The sequence below is a fragment of the Paroedura picta genome, chromosome 13 (assembly GCF_049243985.1).
Source record: "Paroedura picta isolate Pp20150507F chromosome 13, Ppicta_v3.0, whole genome shotgun sequence".
Lineage (NCBI taxonomy): Eukaryota > Metazoa > Chordata > Lepidosauria > Squamata > Gekkonidae > Paroedura > Paroedura picta.
In genome coordinates, this window is record NC_135381.1 from 44,328,945 (window position 1) to 44,343,772 (window position 14,828).

A 14,828-nucleotide genomic window follows, 5' to 3' on the forward strand; every position below is an offset into this window, starting at 1 on the left:
ATTTTGACTCAAGCTAATTTTTGCCTCTCCAGGAATGGCCGGGCTTTTTATCTTGAGGATGGATACCTATAAAATAATCTGACATAAATTGATAACCTCCCACCTTGTTCAGTTAGGGATTTCCCCTAACAATATCAGCTGTCACAGTCTGACCTCTGATTTCAAGATGCCTCTGCTTTAGATGAATGTAGTACCAAAATCCAGGCCTGTAGAATTTTTCCCCCTCTCTACCTGGGACTGGTATATGAAAAATCTAGCCATGTGTAACTGACTACCTGACAGTTTCTAAATATTGAAAAAACTTTATATTGACTTACCTTAACTCAATCCCAGTGTGGAACGTTCTGGCCATTCTGGAAGGATTCCATTAACTGATAGATTTCGTAGCTGTGACACTGGGACACCTCGCACCATTATTTATTCGATTGTCCAGAATTTCATAGATTTGTCTCTCACTTTTGTAAAAAAATTCATTTGTCTTCCAGCTCACTGTAAGCTACAGATTCTTTTGGATGGTAATGATCATAACATCACTCTGGCAGTTGTCAAATTTTTCTTCTATGAAATTAAATATGTAGATCTGGACAACTTGATGTGCTAGTCGCTATGGTTGTCTTAGTAATTATTATCACTCCTAACTGTTACTATTATTGTTTCTTTCTTCTGTTGTTGACTTGTTGATGCTCAAGACTCCTAGCTGAATATCCCTCTTTTTTGGAAGCTGAATATTATAGGATGGAATTTACATTAGCAAGGTGCTTGGCATTACCCTCCGCAATCCTGGAGCATCGCTTGAAGAAAGTTCCATGAGCCAAAAGACTCTGACCTTGTAACTCTGGGGAAGTTGAGTCCCTCAAACAGGTGTCCTTTTATTACATCTGCAAGGACCAGATTCACCCTCCCTCTATTCAGGGATGCCCCATTATACAGAAGAAAAAAATCAACTTCCTCCCATGGAGATGAAAGGTCCTCCACTGACACACGCAGGTTGCTAAACACTGCACTCATGTAGTCAGTGTTTGGAAGATGCAGCTAAAGTTATACAAATAGTGAGGCAGAGGAGACATATTATCAAATTCTAAACTTTTAAGTTTCAATTTTAAATTTTAAGAATCTTTTATTTATAGAGAATACTTGTGATGCTCAAGATTGTAGCCATAACAGCAGAGAATAAAAAGAAACTCACTTTAGTCTGATCTAGCAAGGAGTCAGCACTTCCACTGTGAGAAAAACTTGCATCACTCAGAAGGGGAACTATCACAGGCAGTGATGAAGCAGGTGCTTGTGATGGCTGAACAGCTACACTCCATATGACATGCAAAGCTGGGACAGAATGGCTCACTGGTCCCTGTGCATGTGTGGGTAGATTTCCCCCAGCAAACACTTGAGCTTTAATTGCTGGGAAATTGCGACCGCTATACTCATGGGCTCCCTGGCAGGAGACAGCCCAATTCACAGCACCCTTGGCCAGCAGCATTGCATAAACACAGGCACTGGGAGTTCCATGCTCAGAATTCCCCCCCCCTTTTTTTAAGGTGAACAAAGAATCCATTCAGATTTGGACCATGTCCCATGGAGGTGGGAGATTAGAAGAAGGGTTGGTTCTTATGTGCCACTTTTCTCTACTCGAGGGAGGCTCAAAGCAGCTTCCAATCCCCTTCCCTTTCCTCTCCCCACAACAGACACCCTGTGAGGTGGGTGAGGCTGAGAGAGCCCTGATATTACTGAAGAAGAAGAAGTTGGTTCTTACATGCCACTTTTCTCTACCCAAAGGAGTCTCAAAGCAGCTTCCAATCCCCTTCCCTTTCCTCTCCCCACAACAGACACCCTGTGAGGTGGGTGAGGCTGAGAGAGCCCTGAGATTACTGAAGAAGAACTATCAAGATCTGGGGAGGAAGCTCAAGCAAATGGGGGCACAAGTGGTATTCTCTTCAATCTTGCCTGTCTAGGGAAGAGGAATGCGTCAGGAGAGGAAGATAATGGAGGTGAATCACTGGCTGCGTAGTTGGTGCCGGCAGGAGAGATTTGGTTTCTGGGACCATGGGATAGGCTTTCTTGAGGAAGGCCTACTAGCACCTGATGGACTGCACTTATCGAAACTGGGGAAGAATGTGTTTGGCAGGAACCTGGGGAGATTCATCAGGAGAGCTTTAAACTAAAGCCACTAGGGGAAGGAGACGATCAACATAGGGAGTGTATGGAAGGAAAACGATCGGAGGCAGCCCAACCGGCAAGGCCAGCTCATAGGGAACAAAAAGTAAAAGGATTCAGATGTCTTTATACTAATGCCCGAAGCATGGGCAATAAAAAGGAAGAGCTGGAACTTCTTATGCTGATGGAAAGGTATGATCTAGTAGGCATCACAGAAACTTGGTGGAATGACTCTCATGACTGGAATGTAATGGTGGATGGATATGAACTGTTCAGAAAAAACAGAATAGATCGAAGAGGTGGAGGAGTGGCACTGTATGTGAGGAAAGGGCTTACCTGTCAGGAAATTCTAGTGAAGGAGAGCATATCTACAGTGGAAAGCATCTGGGTGAAAATAAGCGAGGGGAAAACAAACAGTGTGGTGGTTGGTGTCTGCTATCGACCGCCTGACCAACGAGAGGATGTGGATGCTGCACTTTGTGAGCAGCTTGAGAAAATATCCAAGCGGCAGGACCTTGTCATCATGGGTGACTTCAATTTCCCAGATGTGTGCTGGGAAACAAACTCTGCGAAGCGTCCTCAGTCATGCAAGTTTCTGACCTGCCTGGCTGACAATTTCATTTATCAAATGGTAGATGAACCCACAAGAGGTTCAGCCATACTGGACTTAATACTGACCAACAGGCAAGAGTTGGTGGATGAGGTGAAGGAGGTGGGGACCCTAGGGGGAAGTGACCATGTCCTCATAGAATTCCTTTTGAGATGGGGAGCCAAGGAAGCTTGTAGCCAGACGCGGATGTTGGATTTTCGTAGGGCAAACTTTAATAAACTCAGAGACATGATGAGTGTCATACCATGGACGAGAATGCTGGAAGGGAAGGGAGCATGTGAAGGGTGGGCGCTACTCAAACAAGAGCTATTGCATGCTCAATCAATGACTATCCCAGAAAGACGAAAACACTGCAGGAGCTCTAAGAAGCCTATTTGGATGAACAGAGAACTTCAAGAGCAACTAAGAAAGAAAAGGAAAATGTTCAGGAAATGGAAGGAAGGACAGAGCTCTAAAGAACAGTACCTACAGGTTACTAGGCACTGTAGATCAATCATCAGAAAGGCCAAAGCTGAGAGTGAGCTAAGATTGGCCAGGGAAGCCCATTGTAACAAGAAAAGATTTTTCAGTTATGTGAGGAGCAAACGTAAAGTAAAGGAGGCAATAGGCCCACTGTTGGGTGCGGATGGACAAACTCTAACGGAAGATGCAGAGAAAGCAGAAAGGCTTAGTGCCTATTTTACATCTGTTTTTTCCCACAGGTCAAAGTGTTTAGGCACATCTAGAGATGGCCGTAGCCAAAGGACAGTGTCTGGGTGGCAGGTTAACATGGATAGAGAGGTTGTCGAGAGGCATTTAGCTGCACTGGATGAGTTTAAATCCCCTGGTCCGGATGAAATGCACCCGAGAGTACTCAAAGAACTTTCCAGAGAACTTGCACAGCCCTTGTCCATCATCTTCAGAACCTCTTTAAGGACTGGAGATGTCCCGGAGGACTGGAAGAGAGCAAATGTTATTCCGATCTTCAAAAAAGGGAGGAAGGATGACCCGGGAAACTACAGACCAGTGAGTCTGACCTCTGTTGTAGGGAAGATAATGGAGCAGATATTATAGGGAGTGATCTGCAAACATCTGGAGGACAATTTGGTGATCCAAGGAAGTCAGCATGGATTTGTCTCCAACATGTCCTGCCAGACCAACCTGGTTTCCTTTCTTGACCAAGTAACAGGTTTACTGGATCGGGGAAATTCGGTTGATGTCATTTACTTGGATTTTAGTAAAGCTTTTGACAAGGTTCCCAATGATGTTCTGATGGATAAATTGAAAAACTGCAATCTGGATTTTCAGATAGTCAGGTGGATAGGGAATTGGTTAGAGAACCGCACTCAAAGAGTTGTTGTCAATGGTGTTTCATCAGACTGGAGAGAGGTGAGTAGCGGGGTACCTCAGGGCTCGGTGCTTGGCCCGGTACTTTTTAACATATTTATTAATGATCTAGATGAGGGGGTGGAGGGACTACTCATCAAGTTTGCAGATGACACCAAATTGGGAGGACTGGCAAATACTCCGGAAGATAGAGACAGAGTTCAACGAGATCTGAACACAATGGAAAAATAGGCAAATGAGAACAAGATGCAATTTAATAAATATAAGTGTAAAGTTCTGCATCTGGGTCAGAAAAATGAAAAGCATGCCTACTGGATGGCGGATACACTTCTAGGTAACACTGTGTGTGAACGAGACCTTGGAGTACTTGTGGATTGTAAACTAAACATGAGCACACCACGAAAAGAAAGGGACGGTTCAAAATTATTGTAACAGAAAACAGAACCTAAAGGTAAAGGTAAAGGTATCCCCTGTGCAAGCACCGAGTCATGTCTGACCCTTGGGGTGACGCCCTCTAGCGTTTTCATGGCAGACTCAATACGGGGTGGTTTGCCAGTGCCTTCCCCAGTCATGACCGTTTACCCCCCAGCAGCAAGCTGGGTACTCATTTTACCGACCTCGGAAGGATGGAAGGCTGAGTCAACCTTGAGCCGGCTGCTGGGATCGAACTCCCAACCTCATGAGCAAAGCTTTCAGGCGGCTGCCTTACCACTCTGCGCCACAAGAGGCTCTTAAACAGAACCTATCCCGGGCTATATTAAACAATTCCACAATAAATACAAATAAACGTTTCTTATCTCTTCTTATATATTTATGTGTATAAGCACAACCAGAACGGCCTCTAGATTAAACCGTTTTCAATTTTGTTTTCCTCAGTGGTTGTCCTTCTTTAAATTATATTATATATATGTGGCCTTTGGCTCTCAGGTTTGGGGAGGTCTGTTCAAAAGACTCAGGGATGAGTGCCCACACATCGGGCGCGGCCAGCCCTGATTCCCTCTCCCCGCCCTCCCGTAGTAAGAAGCTTCCCGGGCCGCAAACTTGCGGCTTGGGAAGTTTTTTACTGCGGGGGGGGGGGCGGGGAGAGGGAGCCGCGGCCCGGCGCCATGGCCTTCACGGCCCGGCACCGGGCCGCGGCCCGCAGATTGGGGACCACTGGTATACGGCACTGGTCAGACCACACTTGGAGTACTGTGTGCAGTTCTGGAGGCCTCACTTCAAGAAGGACGTAGATAAAATTGAAAGGGTACAGAGGAGAGTGACGAGGATGATCTGGGGCCAAGGGACCAAGCCCTATGAAGATACGTTGAGGGACTTGGGAATGTTCAGCCTGGAGAAAAGGAGGTTGAGAGGGGACATGATAGCCCTCTTTAAGTATTTGAAAGGTTGTCACTTGGAGGAGGGCACGATGCTGTTTCTGTTGGCTGCAGAGGAAAGGACACGCAGTAACGGGTTTAAACTTCAAGTACAACGATATAGGCTAGATATCAGGAAAAAAATTTTCACAGCCAGAGTAGTTCAGCAGTGGAATAGGCTGCCTAAGGAGGTGGTGAGCTCCCCCTCACTGGCAGTCTTCAAGCAAAGGTTGGATACACACTTTTCTTGGATGCTTTTGGATGCTTAGGGCTAATCCTGCGTTGAGCAGGGGGTTGGACTAGATGGCCTGTATGGCCCCTTCCAACTCTATAATTCTATGATTCTATGATTCTATAAGAAAAAGTGTTGGTTCTTCTATGCCGCTTTTCTCTACCCAAAGGAGTCTCAAAGCAGCTTCCAATCCCCTTCCCTTTCCTCTCCCCACAACAGACACCCTGTGAGTTGGGTGAGGCTGAGAGAGCCCTGAGATTACTGAAGAAGAAGAAGAAGAAGAAATTGGTTCTTATATGCCGCTCTTCTCTACCCAAAGGAGTCTCAAAGCAGCTTCCAATCCCCTTCCCATTCCTCTCCCCACAACAGACACCCTGTGAGGGAGGGAGGCTGAGAGAGCCCTGATAACTCTTCTCAGTCAGAACAGCTTTATCAGGGCTGTGGTGAGCCCAAGGCGTGCAGAATTGAACCCAGCTCGCCAGATTAGAAGTCCACACTCCTAACCACTACACCAAACTGGCTCTCAGTTTAAATCTCCCCTATGTCATTCAGGGGGAGATGCTTTAAAATTTCATATGGGCCTGATCCGAACTGTGTCCTCACATCTCATAAAAATGTTTGGAGAACTCCCAGACATCATCTCATCTGCCCCTTCTTCCCACCCAAAGGTCATACGTCTACGTTCCTTTATTTCTCAGGCTACTGGAGCTGCTTCAGGAGATTGTTCAGTTAAGGATTAGAGTGTCTGTTTTCCTAAATAGGCTGGTCAGAGGACTGCAAGCAAAGGCAGACTCTAGGTACAAAGCCACTGCCAAAAACATATTTAGAGCAGCCATCCTGGCAGGTCTCATTTGGGGACTGTAATATTTCCTGGAGGGATTGGCAAAAAGGATGCTAAATTTGTTGTTATTGTACGAAATATACAGTTGGAAGCCGTTCAGACCACTGACCGCAGTGAGATTATCTTCCACCCTAGGGGCTCATGTGTTTACCTTAAAAATCTACCTGCAGACATAAAACTTTGCATCAGAATAAAAGCTACCTTCTGTACTACATATAATATATGTGTATTCTGGGCTCCAGGTTAACTAAACTACAAGGTAGAGCAAAAGAAGAACCTCCACATTAAAAGCCAGTTATTGTTGGGTGCACTTCAGCACCCCAAGGCTGACTTCCCAGGGAGAAAACAACTAAGTCAAAAACACCAGAAGGCAGAGAAATGCCTGCTTTGAAAACAGTTGTGGTCCAGAAGCACAATATTACTTGATGTGGATGAAGGAGCAGGTAACACAGTGGCATTTTAGTGCCATGCTACCCCACCCCCAATCTGTTCCAAGTAGTGCCTCAGGATGTTAAAAGATGTAATAGGGGAGAGGTCAGATGTCCCAGCCAATCTGGGAAGGGGCCCCTGATCTTAACTTTCACCCGGCCTCAACCATATGCTGGGTTGGAAGAGCTCCTTCTTGCAGGCTCTGCAGAACTGGGGTGCTTGGCTGGGGCCAGGACTAGTGTTGTGCTCCCCATCAAAAGGCAGTTTTCTTTTGGGTCTGGACTGTGGCCCTGCTGCAACTGAGAGAGCGGCTTCCTTGGAATGCGAGGCAGCCCGGTCTGGTATTCAACAATGGGCTGTTTAATTTCTTTTCGAACATCATCTTAAAATGAGAGGTTTGTTTTTATTTTTATTTATTCCATAAACAATATAACAAAACTCATCAAGTTAACAATATGACGTTTTCACCGTACAGTCTGTCACAAATATTTAAACCCTTCGCAACAAGAACAACGGAACTCAAAATATTACAAGAATAATTTACAAGAGGATCTATAAAACATCAATGCGCTCACAAATGCTCCGGTTTCCTTTACGCAATGTCACGACACTCTTTCACGACATCTCTTTTTTTTTTTTTATTACAAAATCCCCAACAAAAGTTTTAAATTTTTTTTCCTTTGTATTTTGGTTTGTAAAACCAGAAACCTTTTAAGTATACATCCTTTTTATTAGCACCCGGGTCAGTGCCAAAAAGGGGGGAACTCACACATACAAACACTGCACAGCACTTCTCTAAGAAAAATATACACTTACAAAATATTTTACAAATTGGCACACTTAAAAATATACAAGATTTTGTCGGCGTCTTAGAGTGATCCTTAAGAATTATACTTCAATTGACTACAGAATATTTATAAAGCTCATTCTAAAAGGAACAAAAAAAAATAAAGGGCAAATTATCCCCAAATGTTAAAATTACAGTGTACGCTGTTAAAACTGAAGTGGATATATTACATTCATTTTAAAGGGCCATATAGGAGTTCTTTAATGCTCAAAGGGAATACAAGTTTTCTTTAGCACCATAAAACAGTAGCAAAGTAATCAAGAGGTGCCTCTAGTCCTGGGGAAGGTAACTTAAAGGGGCAATACATTCAAATCTCTGTAGGCAGCAATTAAAAGGCCCACTGCAGGCCTTGCAAAACAGCAGGTCCACCAGCCTCCCCCTGCTTCCTACGGGGAGTAAAAGACAAAAAGGAGTTGTAACTGGGACTTTTCTTACCTATCTCACAGTTTCTAAATCCGCCCCTTTGTGCTTTTGAAGTGTCAGCGTTTCCATCTCTGGAAGGGGAGCGACATCTAGGAGAGGGTTCCCTCCTGCCCTTCCCTCCCCCCAAGGCTCAGTTAGTGCTTCCAGCAAACCCAGTGGTCCCTTCCCTCAGACCCCACTGCCTGGCCTCCCTCCCTCCTTCCAATGGCTGTCACTCCACTGCCATTAATGTTGCTTATTTACCTGAGAAACAGATTTGAAAAAGCCTTACTTCAAAGATAATGAACTCCAGCTTAAGTCCTTTGTCCATATATATTTTTTTGCATCTTTTGAAGTTAGTTTTTGTAAACCCATCCAAACACAGAGGGGGGGGCATTCTCATATGCAGCAGAGTTCCAGAACTGCAGAACCTCCTGGGGACTCTTAGGGGTGTGTGAGTTCTGTGGAGTTTGGACTGCAAAGGTCTGTCGTATTGTACAGTCTGATACAACCCACAGCCCAGGCAACTGTTCCCTCCCTGCCTGAGAACCAGCAAAGCATAAAAGGAACAACCCAAACTAGTGTGGTTTGCTGGGGGAAGGGGAGGGGCGAATGAGATCACAAGAAGACTAGACCCTTCAGGTCTTGCTTTCTAGGGAGCTGAAGGTGTTTTGAAAGCCAACAGGTATTTGGAAGGGTGTGAAAACTCTTCCTCCTTTTGTCTCTGCAAAACCACTGTGTGTGCGTGTAGCACATGAGACGATTTCCTAGAACTTGTGCTCCTGTCCCCAATAACTGCAGTCAATAATGCCATTGCATCAAAATTCTGTCCTAAGTCATATTATTATTAATACTAAACAATGAGGGATCATTACTTTGCAGCAGCATCCTGGAATAGAGTATAGGGTATAAGCTCTGCTTTCAAAAGCTTATTCTTCAAAAATCTTCTCTGGCTACTGGACTTGATTTTAGGGCTTCTACTGCAGATGAACGCAGTTACCCTCTGAAACAGTCATCCTGGAATAGGGGATGAACAGTCCCTGCAATACCCTTTTGTTGTTGACTTGTTGATGCTCAAGACTCCTAAGGATACACAAATACAAACCAGCCACATAGTGTCACTTTGGAAGGGCCCACATGTGTAGAGTTTCTCCTTCACAACACTCAAAAGGGCTTACTAGGCTTGAGAAGTGGGCTAAACAAAATAAAATGAAATGCAATGGGGACAAATGTAAAGTTCTGCATTTAGGTAGGAGACTTGTCTTGGCAGTAGCATGTGCGAAAAGGATCTAGAAGTCTTAGGAGACCATACATTGAACATGAGCCAACAGTGTGACTCGGTGGCTAAAAAGGCAAATGGGATTTGGGGCTGTATCAAATGGAGTATCATGTCCAGATCACAGGAGGTGATGGTACCGCTCTACTCTGCTCTGGTTTGGCCTCACTTGGATTACTATGTTCAGTTTTGGGCCCCCCAGTTGAAGAGGGATGTTGACAAACTGGAGCGTGTCCAGAGGAGGGCAACAAAGATTGTGAGGAGTTTGGAGACCAAGACGTGTAAGGGAAGGTTGGCGGGAGGTTGGTCTGTTTAGCCTAGGGAGGAGACGACTGAGAGGGGAGCTGATAACCATCAAGTATTTAAAAGGCTGCCGTGTAGAGCAGTGGTCCCCAACCACCGGGCCGCGCTCCCCTCTGCCCACCCCCCCTGCAGCGAGAAGCTCTCCAGGCCGTGAGCAAAGCAGCCGTCAAAGCGGCTGATTAGCTTGCAGCCCAGAAAGCTTCTTTCTGCGGGAGGGGGGTTGAGAGGGAAGCATGGCCGCCGGCACGCTGGCGGCGCAAACGCGCATGCATGGACCTGCCGCAGATGCGCGTTTGCACTCAGTGGGGCAGCAACTGCATGCGTGCAGCGGTTTCACGCAAATGCGGACCTGCCGCACATGTGTGGTTGCGCCCCCACTGGGAGTGCAAACGCGCACGTGGGACATCTGCACATGTGCAAAACTGCCGCCCATGTGCATTTGCGGCCCCGCCAGGTGCAAATGCACATGCACGGCAGGTCCATGCATGCGCATTTGCACTGGGATTGCCGTGCATGTGCGGGGCCCCGGGTCGCCCTCCCCCCCACCCCTTGGTAGCGGTCCGCAACTGAAAAAAGGTTGCGGACCGCTGATGTAGAGGATGGAGCAGAGTCTGTTTGCTCTTGCCCCAGAGGGATGGACCAGATCGAATGGGATGAAATAAATTCAAAAGAAATTGCTTCCTCGGGAGGGGGTGGGTTTTCCATCTTTGGAGATTTTTAATCAGAGGCTGGAGAGCCATCTGACGGAGAGGCTGATTTTGTGAAGGCTCAAGGGGTGGCAGGTGACAGTGGATGAGCGAGAGGGTTTCTGCTCAACTCATGGACAACACACAAAACTGGGTGTCTTGTGGTTGTGAGTTCCTGCATAGTGCAGGGGGTTGAACTAGATGACCCAGGAGGTCCCTTTCATTATTCTATGTGACTTCTGTACACACATGACAGCCTTCACAATGGAGACGCATTAGGTATTCTGTCCTTGGCTATCAGAACCCATGCACAAAATGTACAACTGTGACCCTCCAATAAGAACACAGCTTACAGTGGAGGATTTCTTTTTGTTTGGGACAACTGGAAGAACGGTCTCATCCATCTGCTGCCTCTGGAAAGCAGATTTACAATTCTCTGTATTGCTTCTGAAAAATGATGATGAGTGACTTTGTGACAAAAGAAAGAACGACAGCAAGGATGCCCCCTGCCCCCTCCTTCATTTTCTCTGAATCCCATTTTCTATCTCTAGTCAATGTCATGGGTTTGGGGGCAGCGCCAATTGGAGCTGGAACCCTACAAAACAGCCTTGTTTGAACTTTGGACAACACAATTGGCTGCAGACACAGAACCTCAATTGCATTCTTGTTCACTTCCATTTCTCCTTCTACAACCCTCCATCACTGTGGTTACAGCAAGTGATGAGAACTGTACTTCTTGCACAGCATCACTGGTATTATATCATGATTAAATAAGACTATGCAAGCCACCAATTTAAACATTGCGCAAGGTTGAAAACCAAAGCCAAACCAGTAATAGAGTGGAGATGCAGGCACAGTGAAAGCTCTGGAGGGAGGGAACGAGCCCGTTGAGATGCACTGGGAGATGGAGAGATGGGGCAGCATGCAAAACAGAGAAGAAGAATGAGGAATCCCAAAAGCTGGTGAGGCATGGCATGCAGAGAGGGGGTCCTGGAGGATGTGTGCAAAGTTCAGAGACTCAAGAGCTTCATGGAAAGCATTGGAATGGGTGGTGATGGGTGGCCAGACACCAGGTCCTCAGATGAGCTCCAGGACCAAGATGCAGGGGTCTAGAGCAAGGGTAGGCAAATTGTGGCCCCCCAGATGTCCATGGACTACAATTCCATGGACTACAATTCTCATGGGCATTGTAGTCCGTGGACATGTGGGGGGCCACAATTTGCCTACCCCTGCTGTTGAGCCTCCAGAACATGGTGGCGGGGAGGGGAGTGGGAGCCAATAAATCAAAGCATTCAATAGAGCCAAGGGAGGGCAAAGGCAAGAAGGAGGTTTTTGGCAAATGCTGCAGCATGGAAAGGTGCTTATGACAATGTTTTTGTTGAGGTAGCAGTAAGAGAGGTGCACAGCAACAGGGGGAATGGAAAGCCAGAGGCCCGGATGAGGCTCCTTTCTCCCCATCCTGTGGTGCAGGTAGCACCACAAGCAGCACTGCTGGGGAGGACGAAATGCAGAAGAAGAATCAGCCCTTCATTTCAGAATGACTTTCAGTTTTAATTGAGTCACTTGGACCGTTTATGCACTGGAGGTTTCATGCTGGGCTGCAGGCTGGAGTTTTACTCCTGGCAGGTTGCCCCACCTCTTCCTGCACCCACACGGGGGAGCACTTGGCCTGGTGCACCTCATCCGCCCCCGATTTGTGCTCCCGCACGGGAGTTGGAGCAGTGAAGTTCCCAGTGCATAAACGGTCTTGGAGGAGCCCGAAAAGAAAAACGAAGCAGCAGACAGATGCATGAGAAGCAGCATCTTGGCAGGAGGTGGCGTCAAGACTGTGCATGGGTATGCGGGGAAGCTATCTTAAACGCAGGTTTTGCAAGATGCAATAAAGTAATGGTCGCGATATGCTTGCATGCATGTTGTATTGCACGTTTAAGAAAAACGGTAAATATTGCTGCAGGTTTTGGCACGCAACATGTGGGATTCTAATGGATGTGTGGACGGTGAGATGGGCTTAGAAATGCAGGAAGTGGCCACTGAGAACAGCCAGGCCTCCTCTGGCTCCACAGGAGCAGCAAACAAGGCATCCTTAATCAGCAGCGAGGGAAATGGCCTCACCTCCCTCTCTGCTCGGGACGCCAAAATAGAAGCCGAGCAGGCAACCTAAGCTATGTTGGCCAACGATTCCTTGCAGGAAGAAGCCTTCCCATTGTCTCCCATCTATAAGCAACACAGCCCCTCTGCTCATATGCAGCCTGTGGCATATAACGTGGTATCTACCCTTAGCCCAGAGGTTGCGTTTGAAGCTCTTTCCGTATTACGTCTTCCTCTTGCAGGGATTTAAGGTGGCCTCCACACAGTGACTCTCTGTGGTTGGGGACTGGTCAGGCCCCAGGGTGGACCAGATCTGGGTTTGGCTATCCACAGGCTGCAACATGCTGCAGACACATGGCGAGACTGGGACTCACCACCATCTGGCTCAGTCACGGGTTTTCAAGTAGGTGCCAAATCACAGTCTCGCCATGTGCCTATAGCACATCAAAGCGTTTAACCTGCCAGTCACTTTGCCCACCCCATGCCAGCTTCATCTCCCTCTGCTTGCTGGAACACTGCGAGACAGAGAAAGGCAGGGCAGCCAACTGTGCCACGAGGCCCCCAAAGCATTCCTCTCCAAAAGCACAGGTGACAAAGGGAGTTTTGACTCTTGAAGACTCGTATCTGGGGGATCCTGTTGGTCTTTAAGGTGCTCTGAGACTCTTCTGCAGGCCAGCATGGTTACCCTTGGAAACCATCTCCAAAACGGTAATTTTCTGTAATTTTTGACTGTAATTCTTCATAAACTGATCCTGCTCTGTCCATTAGAAGGAGCATCAGCTCTGAACATGGTCAGACCATGGACTGAGAAGGAGGCAAAGCTGCTGGGAGGAGCAAATCAAACTGGGAAATTGGGAAATGCTCAGAGAACTCTGAGACTAGGAAGGGGCGTGGGAGAGGCTGCAGCAACCATGGACATCTTTCAACACTGCATAAATGCCAGTCAGATGCTGCCAAGACATCCTGGGCTGGAAGCCTAGCCAGACAGGGCAGGAGAAATTTGTCACTTGCAGGACTGCCCCAGAGATAAGACAAGGAGGCCATCTTGCTTGCAAAGGAGGGTCAGCTTGGACCGGCCATTAGAGAGCCCCACTGTCCCCTCAAGGAGCACAAAAGGAGACAGTTCACAAGAGTTCCTTCCAGAGGGGTTATGGACAGTAGTTCCTGTCTTGCCTCCAACAAAGAGCCCCCTAGGAGAGTGAGAGCTCTGAGAGCAAAATCATCAGCTAGCACTAACACGGACATGGGAGTGATCACTGTCCCCTTCTTTAGGCTGCAAATCCACTGGTTATTGCATTCAGGCTGTCCTGATCTTGTCTGCTTGAAGCCAAGCAGGGTGTTGTCCTGGTCCTGGTTGGCATTTGGATGGGAGACCGTCAAGGAATCCCAGGACCACTCTGCAGATGCAGGCCATGGCAGGCCACTCTGAACCTCTCTTGCCTTGAAAACCCTATGGGGGAGTCCCCCAAAAGTCAGCTGCCCCTTGGTGGCACTTCCAACCACCCCTGATTTCAGAGCCACTGCAAAGCAGTCTCACAGTTCGTCTTAGCACGGACATGTTGGCTGAGAGAAAGAAAGAGGAGTCTGGATGATGATTCAAGTCACTCCAAAAACTGCACACAATTCAGAAAGTGCCCAGAAGGCTCCTTCGTTCCTCACAGCTTCCTGTTGGGTTTCCCCAATTTAGTATGACGTTTGTAAACACCCGTTTTCTGTCCCGTCACCAGCTGAATGGAGAAAATGTCTTATCTGCCTGATGGAGTAATGTGGCAAACATGCATTTATAAACACTCCATCAAGCGTGAAGACATTCGCAGATACATCTCACTAAATAACATAACTAAAAGAGAACTTAGCCGTGATCAGCTGAAGTCCTTTTTGAGGCTTTACTATGAGGAGGAAGTGACTCCTCTGTCCAATGGCTCCCAAGGGCTCCTCTCCCCCTTCCCAGCATCCTTTCCCACTGCATCAGGTCCTAATCGGCGCTTCCTTTTTTCCGGGAAGTGCCCCTCCCCCACTGACACATCCTTTGCATATCAAGTTTTCATAGTAAATCAGCAGCAAAATGCACAAGCGATCAGATTCACAAGAAAAACCAACCAAGAAAAGATTTTGTTCTCTTGTAGGGAGGTTAGGGGCAATGTTATAAATAAGGCTTTCCATAAATTATATTTAACACAAGAGTCCACCCTGATCACTGATTTTTCTTCTTTTTTTGATCTGGCCCCAGGTTGCTGACCCCATTCAAGATTTCTGCTTCTTTTTGTACCATGTAGGGAATT